The sequence below is a fragment of the Acanthaster planci genome, linkage group LG07 (genome assembly GCF_054643075.1).
Source record: "Acanthaster planci isolate LZ-2023a linkage group LG07, COTS_SCS, whole genome shotgun sequence".
Lineage (NCBI taxonomy): Eukaryota > Metazoa > Echinodermata > Asteroidea > Valvatida > Acanthasteridae > Acanthaster > Acanthaster planci.
Genome location: NC_141783.1, coordinates 15,953,661 through 15,971,656, shown reverse-complemented (window position 1 = coordinate 15,971,656; position 17,996 = coordinate 15,953,661). Strand labels below are relative to the sequence as shown.

The 17,996-nt window shown below is 41.3% G+C and overlaps 1 protein-coding gene across 1 annotated transcript in view; it reads left to right on the top strand.

The window, feature by feature from the left end:
* The window catches only part of LOC110980329 (uncharacterized), a 48,176-nt gene that overhangs the window by 20,666 nt on the left and 9,514 nt on the right, over positions 1-17,996 (top strand). The gene's annotated exons all lie outside the window — the stretch shown is intronic.

Sequence of the window (17,996 nt, the reverse complement as noted above, 5' to 3'; positions counted from 1 at the left end):
CTTGCATTTGTAACCCCCGATAGAAATACCCGTGGATCACCCTATAGCATTTTCCAAAATGTTTCAGAAAGTTTTATGAAAAAAAACCTGGAATATGACAGTATTAAGAGAATGGTCCCCACGACACCATTGACTAATACATGGAAAGAAAGCATTTTAGAGGAAGTAACAGAAAGCAAGGGTCGATTGAAAAAAATCCTGGAAACAAGAGGAATTCCTTCCATTTCAGTCACACGACAATGTTGGCTAACTGACCTAAGATATATGTACATGTATCTATCAAAATAGTTGGTATCTTGTGCTCTGGTAACTGGACTAGTGATGTTCAGTTGTAGAGCGTATTTTTAGGATTTCTTTGAATAGTTGGGGTTTCAGTAACAATGTTGGATGCCCTGTGAGGGCAAGAGATTGCAAGAATGTTAGGTTTTTTATTACATATGACTACTTAGGGGGTTTGAGTTTTTTTTTCTCTCCATTGTTTTGACTTTTTTAAAATACATGTCAATTTAAAAGGGACTAAGAAATAAGTTACAAATGTAGAAATCACTTGTACCAGCTTCTCAGCTTAAAATGGTTCAGTAAGCATTTTAGCATAATGCAAAAGTCTTTGAACAACATGTCTTGGGTATCCTCTGAACCATATCAGTTTTGAAATAGGGCATTTGTCCCTCAGACTGCTGGAAGCCAGTATTCTGAAACAGTGCAAGAAGTCCAGTTTCCTTTGTGTCCTATGTCGGGCAATGAATCTGTGGCAACTGTGTGTACTGTAGAAATCAAAGACAGTCGGGCTTTCCAGCAGAAGGTGCATCTCTGTGCTCAACAGGCTATGGCACGTGCCCTTGGTAATGCTCTGAATACCTTCCTCTGAAGTTGTTGTTGGAGAAAGGATATAAGCCTGAATTCCACAGTTTAGCATTTTTCTCATCAAGTCATGCGGTGGAGTTTGTTCATCGCCATGTGTACCAGTCACGTCTCCCTCAGTCATACACGCACTGGTTTATCGTGCACTCACTCCTTATGAGGATACAGTTGAGACCTTCATGTAGTCCAGTCTAGACTAGCCCGGTCACAAGTAACAAGATGAAAAGTACTTTCTTTCCAGATGGCTTTTCTCCCAGAGCCATATGTAGAGAGAGTTGTGACATCTTCAGATAAGAAGCCACTTTGGTTCCAAAGTGCACCTTTATTGGTGGTGTATTTGCACATGCATGTACAGTGTAAATCAGTCCTACACGTACTTTGGCTTTTGCCATTTTCCAATCGATTAGTGAAACCCCACGCTTAACAGCCAACTTTGGAAACAAAATGACATACAGGAACTCATGTCACAACTCTCTCTACATACGGCTGTTGTTTGGTTGAAAGGTCAAAGCCTCAGAGTAGATAAAATTGAATTTTGAATTTAGTAGATTTTGTTGTTTTTAAGGCTTTTGGGGAGTTTTTCTGTCATCTTTTAACAACACACACATTGAAATTTAAATGCACTCCTCGTACATATGAATGAAACAATTTCTTTTTTTAGGGGATGGGATGATTGCGATGCGAGAAGTTCTATCCTTCCGTCATTAATGACTAACATGCGGCAAACAAATTTCAGTTCTATTTTTGTCGATACAATTCCTTGAACATTAGCTCCTTCGAGGCAAACTTCTGAAATATGTAGCTGTCATTTTGGCTGCATCCGCTGTGCAATAAGGTCGCCTTTAATTAGGCCAGAGATAAGTATCCTTCAGAGAATAACTTTCCAGGAAGTCAACTTGTTCAGTTGGCCACTCACATAAATTATGGCTGCCTCTACATAGATGAAAAAGCATGATGAGAAAAATCCAGTCCTGTCTTTCCAGTGAACCTTTAATAGCATCCACTTTTGGACTTTCACACTGCACTGTAATAACAAGCAGACAAAGCGATTAGCCAGGTTGGAGGCAAAACAGCAGACAGTCGTGCAAAGTGGAGGCTATTTCTGGCAGTGATGAGCCCTGCCCTCCAGGAGGAGAAAGATCTCAAGGCTCATCCAATTGGCCTGCTGAGACTCAATTACCATGGCGATGAGTTGGACCAAAGCCAAATCGGGGTGATTTTTGTCTCTTGTGATTAAAATACCAGGGTTCGTCAGCTCTCTTAGCAAACACAGATTTTAGCTTTGATTTTTAATGAAGACAAAATACCTTTGATGACGTAAGAACCCCTTGATAACCAAATGGATAGTGCCTTGTTATTTTCAAGCTATTTTTTGCTTACCAGATATGTCTACAGGTAAAGCTTGCTTAACAGATGTATCTGCAGGCATTATGTTGCATAGCAGATATATTTGCAGGTTCTGACATATGTTGCATAGCAGATACAATGTACATGTGTATCTGGACTTTCGGAGGCATATCTTCAACTTTGAAAATCTTGCTTAGGAAATACCTGTATTTTTCAAGGTACATTTTGCCAAGCTGTTAATTTTGATATTTGGAAATTTTAAGCATGATAACTTTTAATACTAAGCTGCAGAGAAAATGAGGACATCAACCTCAACTTCCCTCTGCCTTGGGGCACCTGTTGACTTGGTAACAACAGATACATGATATCTGTACAATTTTTTTATTTGTGGATTGAGCCTTCTTTCAAGGAAATAATGATTTGTAATAACAGATCACTATTTCACTATTTCACTACCGGAAATGGTAATAAAGAATCTTTTAAATTCTAAGCTTATATGTGGTCCAAATTGGCCAGATCTTTCTTAAAAGAGGTAAAATGTTTCCCCCTGAAAGTCTGAAGTGATGGGTAAAGAATTGTATGCAGTGCACTGATTTTGAGACGGCTTGCTTTTTGTGGCAACTTCTCGAATTCAAAAGAGGCGGATCAACTTTCCAATAGCCATACATAAGAGGAATCAATTAATTTCAATAGCTCCCCCCACCTTTTTTTGTAGTGTTTTCCACCTTTCCATATTCCCAAGACAGATATTTGTGCCAAAATAGTCCCCGAATGAATTGCTTTGAAACCAGAGTCCTGCCACTGCGTGGTGCGGCAGGCAGCACTGTAAATGAGAACATCCTCCAGTTCCAGAGCGGGCTTTTGATAGCGTCACGCTCTGTTTGTCCGCCAAAATTAACGCATTCGTCTGCACAGCAGTGTCAATATTTGGCTTTCCTGCAATCTGATCCTCACATTCACACCCGATCAAATTGCGTTAAGTAGCCATTACCTTTTTTGTCAGCTTTTCGTTGCCTTGGTAACAAGAGTCACACAAATTGTGTTCAAAAAAGTAATCTCCAGTTGGCTGGTATTTATGAGCAGATTTTGTCTTCTTTCATGCCTTCGTCAGTTTTGTCTCTTTTTGGGGGGGAGGGGCATAAAGTCTCACATTATGTGTTTGTGCTGAGCAACAAGTGAACCTCGGTCATCTGTAGGAGCTGCAGTCATCTGCAGCAAAAATTCCTTTTAATTGTGCATTAGTGGTTGTAAGACTTGTTTGTGTTTGTTTTTTGTTGGTTACTTGAACATAAAGTAATCATAATCTTCCTAAAATTGGCCTTGAAAAGGTCAACTGAACCTGCTTTATTCATTTCAAGGCCAGTTCATTATTTGTTTAAGTCACCATTAAATATGCTTGACTGAAGATTGGAAACTCTCTGGTTTCACTGCATATAAACATTTGATTGATCTGGTCAAGTCAGAATATATTCCTGGTGTAACTCCTCATACCTGGGGCCTCTCCACACTGAACCCCAGCAAACATCAGTTCACTATCTCGCAGTGTCATCTTCCATATATCCACATGAATAAAGTTGAATCCTAGAAGAATTGCCAAGTCGATGCTGTGACTACCCTGTGACAGGCATGTACCCCGGACTCGTTTGTCAGAAATGTCAAGATTCAGGGGAGATGAAGGGCCAGCCCAGTGGGCAACATTTTCTCTTCTCCTGGCGTCAATAATTCATGCTTCGGTGGGATCAAGGGAATTCTAGTGAAATGCATGTGTAATTACCCACTTGGGCTGTTCAAAAGTCAGTATACAATTTGGCTAAAATCCTCTGTCAAGTAGAGAACGGCTGAAGTTTAGTTTTTCTTTGTGTAAATCACTCTGCAGGGTGTCTCAGAAAAGATGCCTGGCTGTGGCTGCAGATGCAAATGGTTGTATATCAATGAAAATATCAATACAGTCTTTAATTCGCTTTCTCCTACCCTATCCCTGCTGATCGTCACAGCCTGTTGTGCTTTCCCTTTAGGGGAGCACCTTATTATCAGATACATTTGATGAGGATGGCTTTACATTTGTAATTGATTTGTGTGTTCCTCTGGTGTATTTCAAATCCTTTTGTCAAATTGTAGAAATTGCTCAATTCCTGGCTGTGCACTATGGTTACAGCATATTTGCCTTCACATTTCAATTTTTGATTAAAGGACATTTGGTGATTAAGTTTTAGGCAAAACACCTGTTTCCAGGCACCACCACCTTAATCTCATTAAAGTCTATCACTGCTCTTAAATGCCTTTTCTTGAATTGTGGCAAAGTCATTGGTAATCTGTGATAATCGCTACTTGCATCGCAATCACACAGCCATGACAGCTGTAGTGAGCACCTGACATCATTTTTGCCTCTTCGTTCCTCTTGAGTCTTGCAGATTACCTTTGTCCGGTTGAGCTTGCATCATTTTTCTCTCACAGCAGACTGCTACTCTGTGTTTCTCAACCACCTTCCCTCGTCAAAGAGAAAGGAGATGTTAATATCTTGCCTCAGACGAATTAGGAAGTATTGAATATACACCTGTATAATCACAGAAATTCAGTCAGGCTGTTGTTCACTGAGAACCATCGGTCTGTTGATCACCTTGAGCTGGTTTTCCACTACCATACCTCGGCATTTTTCTTCCCCCCCCCTTCTCTTTCTGAGTCAGTGGCATGTGATAGCTTTTTGTCATCAGCAGCTTTGGCTTGCAGCGTGGTAGAGTTTACGCGCCTTTCTTCATGGGAAGATCAAAATAGCCAGTGCTGCTTGATGATGAATTCTTAGATCTATCTTAGTCATGGCCATTCAACACCACCACCTGGCTGGTCACCTTCGACCAGTTTTACTTTGAGGACTGTTTCACCTCAAAATAGAAGTTTGCATACTTATATATCGACTTGCACAATCTGAGTGGGTTTGCGGGTTGCAGAAAGTAGAAAATATGGCATTCTCACCTAAGGCTTGGCCAGCGGATAGGGTTACACTTTCCTGACCTTTTAGTGTAGGTTGCAACTCCAAACTTACAACTGATTACAACTGAGCTGTGGGAACGGATGTTAATTTGTGCTTGTGCTATGGTTTGGTGCATTTTCACAGTGCAATTACCCCGTGAGCCACAGGCCATCAGGGAAATTCAAGCAGGTGTAGCTCTTAAGGTCACACAGCTGAATACATGTATGTACATACATGTACATGTACCTTTAACTGATTGGTTCCCCAACCCATCTTTATTCTCCTGTGGTTTTTATTCTCATTTCTGAAATTAGAAGTTTTGTCCCCAGTTTATCTCTGAAGTCCCCTCTCCCCCAAAAGAATTATTCAAATAAAAAAAAAGTAATTCCTTAAAAGGGAGGAGGGAGTGCCAGGCTGTGAACGGGCTAATCAAGTTGGGTAGGAAGATAACCTTGATATTTTCATTTGAGTGGGAACTTTATATGGACAGTGCTAATGGATTCCCATCTGTTTCAGTTTGTTATCTGAACCTTCCGCCCACGTACTTTGTGCCTTGTATATATCCCCCTTCTGTTCCCCCCCCACTATCTCGGGAGATAGCAAGCACACGTGTCTTGTAAAGTGCAGAGGACTGCTTTGCTGGCCGATCCACTTGTTCCTCTGTGTAATTCATCATGTAGAGCACAACCAGTTGTCTGGCAAATGGAGCTAACAGCTGTGTATGGCCAGGAAAATTGAGTGTCGGTGGTAAACACCACAGGTTGATATTTTTGGCCCGGAAGTCAATACTTTTTATCTTCGGGTACATGGAAACAGTTTCTGCTGCCTGTATGGAAGTGTGATAAATTTGTTATGGCGGCATTCGTTGCAAAGCAGTGTGCACCTGGGATTGGGCTGGGTCTTCTTTGTCCTTATCTCAATTTTTTTTTCTGAAGAGCCTATTACTCTCTATAGTACCCAAAATGGCCCTGCTTGTTACTCCCTGTACCACTGCAATCTACCCCAATTTGTCCCAATCTACCCCAATCTGCCCCAATCTGCCCCAATCTGCCCCAATCTGTCCCAAGCTGCCCCAATCTACCCCAATCTACCCCAATCTACCCCAATCTATCCCAATCTGCCCCAATCTACCCCATTCTACCCCAAACTGCCCCAGCAATGCATAGCTTAATAGATTTATTGGCAATATTAACAGTTTATAGTACCGGAGCGAATATTTCACGTGAATTCTTTTGTGTGTAAAAGGCATTAGTGTGAGAACCAGCGCGTAAACCAATACGCATGTGTACTCCAGTCATTTTTCACTACTTTTCCTGGTTTAAAGTGACATCACACTCTGGTACTCAATAACAGAATGCTATGCAAGTGCTAAGGCATCAATAAACTGCCACCAACAGTTAGGAAAACCAACAGTAAGGGAGAGGACTGCCGACTCTTCCCGTAGAGTTTGGATAAGAATATACAGGCGTAGTGACAACTTCTTACTTCTTAAGTATCGCTAAAAATGTGCCCTGCTTCGAATTTTTGGTTCACCTTTGTTTTGCACGCCCCTTCCTTTCTTGAATGCTAGATCCAGCACTGTAATCCAACAGCTGAGGTTCGAGATGAACTGGTAGCCTAAGGCACTTCCCTCGTGAAATTAAAAAAGTGTTCATAAATGGCATTGTGAAGCTCACTCACAAGAGCCACCAGTGCAGGTCATAGTGCATTCCTGTATTGCATAGAATGCCGGACCAATTTTCATCAGAATGTGCACAGCCCTGCAGTATCCTCATAATCCTGTTTTATACATGATAGCAAGGTCATAAATATCTCTGTCTCTTTTATCATTGACTGAGTATGTACCGATTGGCCGTGTCTTTGCGCATCTTGTACCGTCACATAGCCAGAGTACCCCAGATACAGTGCATCCCAAACATAGCCGTTCCCAAGGCAACAGGCTGCAGCTGGCAGCAACACGTGCCTATGGGATATAGTAGCAGCCACTAGCCAACAGCCCCGTGGGGGTACACATGATGCAGTATGCCATAATGCCATCTGGCTGCAGCCATAACTTTCAGGCACGACCTGAAAAACTGTGCCGACTTTTTTGTTCCCTGTCACATTTTTTGCATCAAGTAAGGAAGGTATCAACATTTCGGTGCAGAATGAAAGTTTGCTTACGGCTGTCTTATCACAGTCTGCAATCTTGATCACAGAGTGTTTGTCATGCAAAAAACGCCAAGTTCTGCTGAAAGCAGAGATGGTTTAATGTTAACACTAACAGCTGTGGAAGGGTCTGTTTACTTTTGGAGATACGAGAATTTAGTCTGGACGGGGAGGAAAAAAGTGCTACTTCAGTGGTGTCACATTTCAGGATGAAAATTAACTTGAGAAAAAAGGCCAGTTGAGGCGTTCCAAGAACTATACCAGACCAGAAGTTGTACATGTATAATGGAACAGGCTTTTCTATTTGATTAAACTAATTCCTCCAGAAGAAATACCAAACCCAGTATAATTGAGTTTTTTTAAGATCATCCAGTAAATAAAGAATGGAAGATATGACTTGACCAGAAGTGCATAAAGTTCTACATCAAAATACTGTTTGCTGGGCTAGTTTTTGCACTTTATTACAGAGGACTTGCTGTGAATCTTCTGACACAAAGTGTTGATTTTAATATCAGAATTCCCCGCTTGGCAGAGTCCTGATGTCGGCTCTGGTATAATCCTAAATTATGTTCAGTGGCAATACTTTGTACTTTCACCTCAATTTTCCACCATGTAAACATCAAGAGATTGCATTCGACACAAAAACCAAGAACCATTGCTGTAGTTGAGTCCATCACAAGAACTCTTAGGAGTCCCTATACATGTACATGTCCAATCACAAATCCCTTCACAAGACTAGTCACAAGTAACAGGGTGAACAATGATAAAGGAACGTTTCCATCACAGTTCATTTGAATAGCTTGTTCCTTGGCTTAGACTGCATGACTTGTGATGGACTTGTGACTGACTCAATTTAACGCTGCGAAGAATCCACAAACATACACTCGGCCAAACCAATAACAAAAATGGGCTCCAGGCTACTGCAAGGTTTTGGCAAAATCATTTTGTCATCAGGAAACGTTCATTCCTCAATATTGATGGCAACATCGATAGCGGCGGATGGATGTCACCTGAAATATTGCAAAAATCGATACCGCACAGCCTCGTGCATGATGTACATGTACCCTTGCTTCTTTTATGGGTGCATTGCAGTGCAGCACATTATACAAAGTGCTTTGCTTGAAGTTGAAACTTAATGCTTCATCCTATGAGCATGAACGGAACACCGAAAACAAATTAAAGCACGTGTCCAGGAGTGCCGTATGGTCAAGTAGTGCAACCCAATTAGTACCTCCTATGAGAAAAGTGTTCCATACCCAACAGATGTTTTGGTTTAATTATAACTGGAGGCATTGTGATCTGAATGACCACCATGAGTGGTCAGTATGATGGTCACTCAAGGGGGTATGCATGCTCATGCTCTTATACAACCAGGACTGACGTCGCAGACGTTGACTTCACAATTATTAGATAACACTGGGTTGTTAGCATGTCGTATCCTAGCAACTGGACTATAAAATTCAAGCATCAAGAGAATGCAAGTAAGCAGAGAATTGGTTTCCACCTGGATCAATCTGGCAGGCCTTGCAAGTTGCATTTAAGACCTGAAGGATTTAAGGCCAAAAATAAAAAATAAAAACGTGCTTTAGTGCGTAATGAACATGTATACATTATGAAGTCCGTCATGCCTTTTCTTTCCCCATGTGCCTTAAAGTTTCATGTGTCTTTAATAATGCCGTAGTAAAAAAAAAAGCTAATACCATGCACTCCTTGGCTCCAGCAAGTAGCCTACGGCCTTTTAGGGGCATTTTCTCTGGCAGGAACCTTCCTGAATGCACTGTGAATCCACTGTACACTCAAAGCCAGTAGTTTATTCTTTTAGTATGCGTACATCAGCACCAAGCGGTCAGCTGGCCTAAAGCAAACTGACTGCGGGAAGCAGATTGTCTTACTTTCCTAAATCTGTCAGAATCCTGTGAAACTTCAGTTTCCTTTTGATATGGCCTCATTGTAGTACGTGTAGGGTCCCCGCTGGTAAATTTGAAACAGCAGCAATGTTAAGCTACACTGTAAATGCACATCTTGCATCCACTTTTTTAATGCAATGCTAAACAGTTTTTTTTTTCTGGCTACATGTCGTTGCATGTATGTAGAATTATAGTCAAAGTTAGTAAATATTCACCCTTTAGTGACAGTCGCAACAGAGCTGAAACCCTGCTGCAGTCAGTTGTTAGGTGCACGGTTTTGCAGACTGGTTTTGAATTTGTTAAAATCTCAAACACCCTCTGCATTTCTTAGCTATGGTTTGATTGGTATTGATAAGAGATTAGGAATGATTAAGGTTGAAAGTACACAGCCAGCCAGCTGTGGATGGTTTGGCTAATTACACACACCTGAAGTGGCTTCAGCCACTGAAACTAATCAGAGGTTTCCACAGGGAGACAGCCACCTATTATTGTTATTGCCAGCCGTAGCCGAAACTTTTCAGATGCAGCCAAATGTGCTGAGGGCACAAAGTGCATGGTCATTGAACCCAGCCGAACATGGCTGACACATTGAGTGCCAGTCGAGTTGAATTTGTCAGCGCTGTAATTCACAGCGTCGCAGCCTTGCCGTGATTACATGTACATGTACAGATACGTTCAATTTGCTCGTTTTAATTCCACGGTGCGGTACTATGGACGCCTCTGGGTATGACGTTTCAGAATTGAGGAAAGTGAGAGATGATTAAGACTTGTGGGGAGGGGAGAAGGGAATTGGAAGGATAAAAGGGCTGGCATTACAAATACTTAAGGCTGATGAGTGAGGAATTACATGGACACTTATTCCCCTGGCTGTTTTGTCTCGTACTTCCTTCTCAAGGAAGCGTCCCCTTCAACATCCATCCATCCAGCAGTCTATCTGTCCACGAGTCTGAATCGGGCTTCCAAATCTCGCTCAGAGTTTAGAATCCCAGAATAGCGAACATTCAAGAGGCTTCTACCCTTTACTTTAATGCAGCATGAGGTCGGGTCTCCAGTCTGTCTGCATGATCAGCTCCGGTCCTATGTGACGAGTGATCACATAAGAACAGTTGCACGCGTCTTGATTTATACCGAACCTTAAGTATGTAGCATGGGTTTGATATAGTGGCGCTGCCCTCCCCATTTAGTCTCCACCCGTTTGACTCAATTTCAAATTCTAATCAACGGATATTAGTTCCACCTTTTCTGTCTATGAGGCCCAAACACTGTCTCTCCCCCCCCCGTCTACATTTTGAAATGTTCTTTCCATATATTCAACTTACCCTTTGCTGTGCATGAGTTGGTCTTCTGTGTCTTTACCCCGTGCACCCCTCCCCTTCTTGATATCCTGTAATTGGTCCGTCTGTGGTATAGACATGTCGATTAATGAATGTCTATGACAAGCCATGTCTGAATGACCTGGGTGATGGGGCTTGAAATGACCCACAAATCCATGCAAAGTGGATGCAGCCACTGTATTCTGAGGGTCAGCCAAATGATTTGGACATAGCCATAATATTTGCACGCAGTTTTGCTGATCAGTTATGTAAAACAGCTACGTCTTGAGATTGCGACCAGTCAGCTGAAAGCTATCAACCAGTGAGCATCCGTACAGTTTTTCTTAGAAGTGGCTTCTATAGAGAGATTTCACATTAGCTCCGTCTGCGCGTATCCGCATCGAAACCGAGGCTCTCTGTGTTGAGCTTTGTCACGCGCGCCCGCGGAGTCCACACAGTGCATGCAGTATCCAGTTCGTAAGTGTGGTGCCACTTCAGTTTAAACCACGCCCACTGCACATGCAGATACATGACCATCGCAGCCACGTTAGTTTGCAGTAAATTGCCGTTATTTTTCCTTTGATTTTACGTGTCGAGTCATCCCGAAAGACTCCTCTACAAAAATTTGCAGCCTGAAATGTCTGAATTTAACATACCTTTATGTATTTTGTGTCTTGACTCCTTACTTCCAATCGTTTGATCATATTAAGAATTGAAGCTGACACATACAGCCTCGTTTTCAAATACGGAAGTGCGCAGATCGACGCTAAAAGCGTCGTTTTGGGATCCCTCTATTGGCCTATTGTGTCTGAGGATGGGCTGTGGTAAACTGACAGTATATACTTGGACAAGGCCGTGAGTTTTTACCAAGAATGTGGTTTCCATTAAGGGTGAAACGTTTCCACGTTTAAACCTTTAAACATAAATGTTCCAAATCCGTTACACAGTTTTTCCCAAACATTTAAACGGAACCGCCCCTTTTAGAGGTTTGACATTTTGATTGCCACAATCTGCTGTTCATTGTTATTTTAAATGATGCCTGTAAAACGTAAGATGATTTTCAGAGCACTTTACTGCTCGGTCATATCAAAGGAATACCGTGAATGCATGAGCAAGACTTTTGTGTGAACTACACTTACATTGTATACAATTTGGTGTGTTTAAAGTTTTCAATGACATCACGGTAAGGGTCAGACACTTTGACATTTAAACCTTTAAACGCTATGGGAAAGTTTTCTAAGCAATTTTCAAATCAAATGCAGACTCCCACCCTTAGTTTCCATCTGCCTCTTCACTGAAAATCCCGTCCAACTCTTTGTCTGGGTGGGTTTTCTCTGGCTTGGTTGCCAAAATGCCAAAGATGGAGCCATGTTGCATGTTTGCATGATTTTTAAACTAGGATGTTGAAAAACATGTTTGTTCTTGGACTGTGCATTGACAGTAATTTGAGAGTAGAATTTGAGAAGCGTACAGTTGGACCGAAGGGATTTTGTGCCAGGGCTCAATCACATCGTCTATCATACATGTACTTGCATCAGAAGTCTTTTCTTTGTGTCAAGATGGTGTTGTAGATTCATACAATTACCAACCGTCAAAAAGAGGGCAATACATTATCTTGAAAGCAAGACTAATGAGAGGCATCTCCTGGTGAATATGCATTCAGGTCTTACTGCTCTGGCCAGTAGGTCGCATGTATAATTCTTAATTCAGCATCAGTTGCACTTAGAGGACACTTCTTCAAGACAGTGCTGCAGTGAGAGCTCGATAGTTATGGGTCCATACAGGGATGGATACTAGCTTTCCAAAAATAGTTTAACCTGTATAAAACTGATCAAATTCTGTCTTGCTCATTAGTTCAAATAGTAATTTAATGAAGCAAAACCCGTCCTAGTTCTAAGATTCAAGAACTTGCAAACCACCAAACATGATTCATAAAGAATACAACTCCTGAATCAAGCCCCCCCACACACAAATTTCATTCTGCATGCTTGCACCAAGAAGTAATAATTTGGGGGCTATTTAGTCTGGTCCATCTCCTCCTTCCAAAACAGAATGCGCCTAGCCAGAGTCATGTTGTAAATGTTTCACAACCTTCATTAGAGCTAAGGAGGTCAACAATCTCATTAAAAATGAACTCGTACAAAAGCTGCAGGATAACCACGAGGAAGCATACAGTATGTGTTCTTGAGGAGTTGTTGAGGCCTCGGTAGCCAGCACAAACAGAACTTTGGACTTCCGACTCTGAGAGCCTTTGGAGAAGCCTGTACGGTAACATCACACTGATATTTGGACACGCACGCAGTTCATAGAAACTCAATCCCCCCCCCCTTTTGAAAGCATCGGGTCTTAATGAGTCAACACAGAATAGGATTAATTACATGAATAGGTTTCAGTACTGGGTTCGAAATTGAAAATTATTGTACTGATGTCGTGTTGAATATTTTGCGATCTTTTAAATATTAAAATTCAGTTATTTTCCAGCGTATTTGCTAAATCACCTGGAGAATGCATTGCTGGTAATTAAATTTTGACAACAAAATACCAGCTCCTCTGATATTAACTATGATGAAAAACCTGCAGTGGTTGCCATGTAACAGGTACCGTCACATGTATGAATCCAATTTATTTAATCAAATTTCCTCATCAACTTTGGCATTGAATCAGGCTTAATGTCTGTTTCTCTGACTGGTTGAGTTATTTCTCATGCAGATAGAGGGGAAGATTTTGCATTTTTTCCCCAGGAGTGCAGTGTGATGCTGCCCATGGGCTTGCCTACATGTATATAAACCCAATACTCTCCTTTTTCCAATGAGTATAAACACTTTCATATGAGAAACTCTTGAATTGCAACTCAGCTATCAGAACCGTCAGAAGAACTCTTTACATTTCACAAGGTGTCACATCCTGTAGTGGATGAAAGTGGCTGAATAAAAGGCCATTTTGCTTGACAGTTTTGCCACAAAATTTGCAATAAAATTCCGCTGAGAGATGTGCATGTACAGGTATGCTGGGCATTACTGTCTTTCCATCTGCTCATAGATTTTAATGCCATTCCAAAATTCTGCACCTGCCGATAAGTACACCTGCTGCAGGGATACTTTCAAAACAGCTGGATTCCATCCATTCTTCTGTAGATGCTGGAACTCAACCACCATAAATTGACTGGATAGCGTGTCAAGATCAGGGGCTAGGTACCATCTTTAGCAGCCAAGAATTGGTCCATGTGCGAGATCAGAAACCAGCATTAAGCTTGAGATCTCAATCACAGTTGCGGATCCTTCATTTAAATCATGAACATTCCCTTTCATGTCACCAAAGTTTCCATTTTAACACATGAATTATTCAGTTGTCGCTTGATACTGATTGAAAAGGTTTAAACATTATAGTTTGCTGTGCTGCACCCAATGCAGTGACAGTGACGGAGTATCTTGGGAGGCCCTAAAAATTCAGTCATGGGGTGGCTTTGTTTGTGCAAACAGTGGGCTTGATCGCTATCCCAGTCAGCATATGAAGGTCAGTGGCCTCTTCCCTGATCCATTCACATAAAATAAATCCAGATACTGAGAATGAATAGCCGATAGTGGTTCATTGTTATTCAATTTTATTGACGGTTATTGACCAAAAAAATGTAAATTTCACAGATGGGTGAAAATTTGATTAGCCATACTGCGTGAAGTCGATAAAGCAAATAAATGCCAGAGAATTTTCTTGGCTGAACAAATAGCAGCCAATTTCCAGTCAGATGTTGGAGTAATTGAATCTAAGCAGTCTGTATTTCACCCCTGCCTTCGAAATTAATTCTGCGGTTTCCACAAAGTGTAGTGACAGCTTGGTCAACACTTACTTAATACCATAAAGCCATTTTGAGGATGGCTAATATCTGGGTCATGCACGCACTCATCAAAACGCCTCTGTCTTTCTAGCTGGCCAGAGAGTGACCTAAAGCATAACCCTTTTTCCCCACATTATGAAGGTGGGATAGCGTTTTTTGTGAGAAAGTACCCTGATTGTGATTTCAATCACATGGTGTTGCACGCTTGCCTTCAGCTTTGTTGGCCAAGCTTGACTAATACAACAATTGTTCAGACCAAAAAGGTAGGAGCATAATACAATAGGTGTAGTTTCTTTGGCGTTGTAAGCAGCTATGATCTCAAAAAGTTTTTCTGGGTGAATAATATTTGTGATGTTTTGATTAGAAATGTTAGTGTAGTGTTGATTAATTTTACCTCATTCAGTGATCACAATATTAAACAAAAATGCACTTTTTTTAAGCTGCCTAAAAAGCCACAATTTTCGGAATATTTTAAAACTTAATGAATAGCAAAAAACCTGCTGAGTGCAATCTTAATTTGGGGCATCGGTATAAAGATTGAACTAGATCTTCTGCGCACAATTTCAGACATGAACAATTGAGTGAGATCATCCTTTGTCTGGGGCTTCTCATGGAGCTGTTGTGAGTTAAGAAAAGTGCTGAACGTGTTACCAGTGAAAATGCCATGCAGTGTATATACTGCTTGCAACTGGTTCTCCATCTTTATTTTTGTTTAGTGCTTAAAATTTTCATCTCTGCTTTTAGGTTCCTGTTTTTATAGCCACTCTGAATGCCCTCCAAATATATGCCTGCAGTGTAGCATTCTGCCTATTAATGTTATGTGTGATGATTGTAATCCAGTCTGTCGTTATCTCTCAACATCTGCAAACGGGCGAGGGGAAAAAATGGTTATCGGCAACTACAGTTATTAAAAAAGTTGGAGCATTGAAGCAAGGCATATGCCTTCCCTATACAAATGTCATGGCCTTTATTTACAACAGCCTTAAATTTTTTTCCCGGGAAAATGTTTTATTATTCGCTTTGAATTAGAAAAAAAAAAGCCATTGTTCAAGATCGCCATCTCACACACACCCTCCGGCATGTTTGACAAACATTAAGTTACCGACGTGGAAGGTCGTGGTCTGATGCCAGCGAATAATTACTCCCATTAATTTGTTTTTCTGGAGTTCATTACACGTGAAGTGGGTTGTTTGAATTGAGGCAGTGAGCGCTCGCCGGTTGCATGTACTTTTCTCTTTCCCCTGACGAGTTTCAGTTTGATGACCAGGAATATGTGCACATATAGCCAACGAAATGTGCTTCATTCTGATTTCACACTCTCTTGAGTTGGCGACAATTTTGACACTTGAAAGGCTCATCAGCATGGAATGGATGTACATGTAAATTAACTCCACCCTTTTAAATCATTCTTTGCACAAAGCTACCGATCCCCCATCCATTCTGACAGTATCTTTATCCAGTAATGAAGGATCTTTCGGGGGTTTTTTGTCATGTAATATACTATTCGGCTTTGCTGCATGTACATATGCTGTCCGTGCATGTGTAATTGACTGTCGTCAGAATTTATTGCATTCTTATACACCTGTGGGTGGCCAAAATTCAAAGAAATATCATCTTTAGTGTCAGATTTTACCTCAAATGTACATACAGGTAAATGTGGGACTCATTACGTTTCATTTTAGTGTTTGTTATTGTTTTGGTGTTCTTATGGCTGACACTTGAGATTTGCTAACACTTCCTGAATTATTCTTTTGTTTTTTGTACTGACAACCAGCCGTAGTTTTGCAAGGCGTCGGTGGGCCAAAATATGACCGTGATGTAGACAGAGCAAATCCTGGGGGGGGGGCACTGTCCGTGATTACAAGAGGCTTCCTCTTAATGTTGTTGATTGCTGTTTATGCATGGGGTTACAACTCTCCGAGGTACCACTTGAAAATTCGGTTGACACTATTCATGGACATTGTGATTGTATGTTGACACATACCGTCTGGATTGACACTGGTTTACTAATACATGTCGCCATATCGCAACAGGCATTTTGATAGCCGCTGTATACAGGCATTCGGTTAACACTCCATAGACTGCAACATATGTTAGATTGAAAATGTTAAACATCTCAGTTTTACTGTCTAAATTGCAAGATGCTACTTATGCATGTTATAACAATGGTTTATGCTCCATGATTCTTTATACCACGCCTGCTGTCAAGTTCTCAACATGCATGAATTTCCTACTTACCAATGTGCAGCCTTCTTTTTGTTTACTGTCCAGGCTGTCCTTTGCAATTTTTGTTTAGGGTGCAGCTGCACACACAGGGCCTCTTTGCTGCAGGTGGCCATACCACCGGCCACTGCCCTGCCCGCTGGTACGCCTGGCCCCAGGGTGTGCAATGAACTGACAAATTGGCACATGGTGGGTCAGTCTTCTGCCACTGAGGTAATTTACACACATGCTTGACAACCTACCATGCCCAGGGACGTCAATCCCATTTGCGGCTGAGTACCGAGGTATTTTTGTTCCCCTCGTGCTTAATGTGATGCTGGAGAAGTTACTAGCTGGTTGTTAGTGTCTTGGCAATCATGGCACCTGCTTAAATCTACTCTAATCGTCTCTAGACTGTACTTGCATGTGCAACAGATGCATGTGGCTGTTGTGTACAGAGATGCCTGACTGGAATCCTGTGGAGGACCCACTGATACACAAACCAATTGAGTGGATTTAACACAAGGCATGGAATAACAAAGATTTACATGAATGAAAAACTGTACAAGCTGTCTGTCACTGAGCTCGTATGATCATGATGGCACAGTGGTCCTTATTTGTCTGAGGTGCACATACATGTTCTTAACAGCTGATAGCATGCTTTTTACAACTGAGTAATCAGATTTTCAACAGTAGTTGGCTGATGTAATGTTAATAGTTGAGGGAGTATCCTCTGATTGGTGGATTGAAGAGACATTTCTGTCTAATAACATGTGCCTTGTATACACGTGGGACCCAGCATAAGCAGCTCCATTCATATCTGCATTCTCAAAGCTAACTATTAAATGTCTCTGTAATCAAATGAATCCACAGCGGTGAATACTGTCAAAACCTGGGCTCGGATTTTGAAAAGAAAAGTTCGAGGAAATCCTTGATCGAGGGGCTTATGAGGCAGATAGCGTATTCATGTAGCTCACTTCATTCAATCCAAAATTTCATCAAATATTTATCCAATTACTTTTGGCGAGGAAACACTCCTGAAGGGTTTCTTTTCTCTTTGAATCCTTGGTCCTCTATCAAATATGAATGAAAGCAATGGATACAGAAAATGAGTTACAAATGTGGAAGCTTCATCTTCCTCGGGATTGGATCCCCATGGCTGGACATTAACCATTCACTAGCAGGTTTCATTAGCAAGTACATGTACATGTATTTTGTTGGCGTGCAGTGAGAACGGTGAAATTGATTGGTGCAGCAATAGTTGGGTTCTGGGAATCTTCATCGGCATATTTTACAGTCGTGTTGTCTCCCAGAGAGCAACCGTCAGATGCCTCTGACGAGTGGAGCTTATATTAAAAAGGGTAGATTATTTGTAGATAATCCTATTTGAAATTTAAATTTAGACAGGACATGCATGT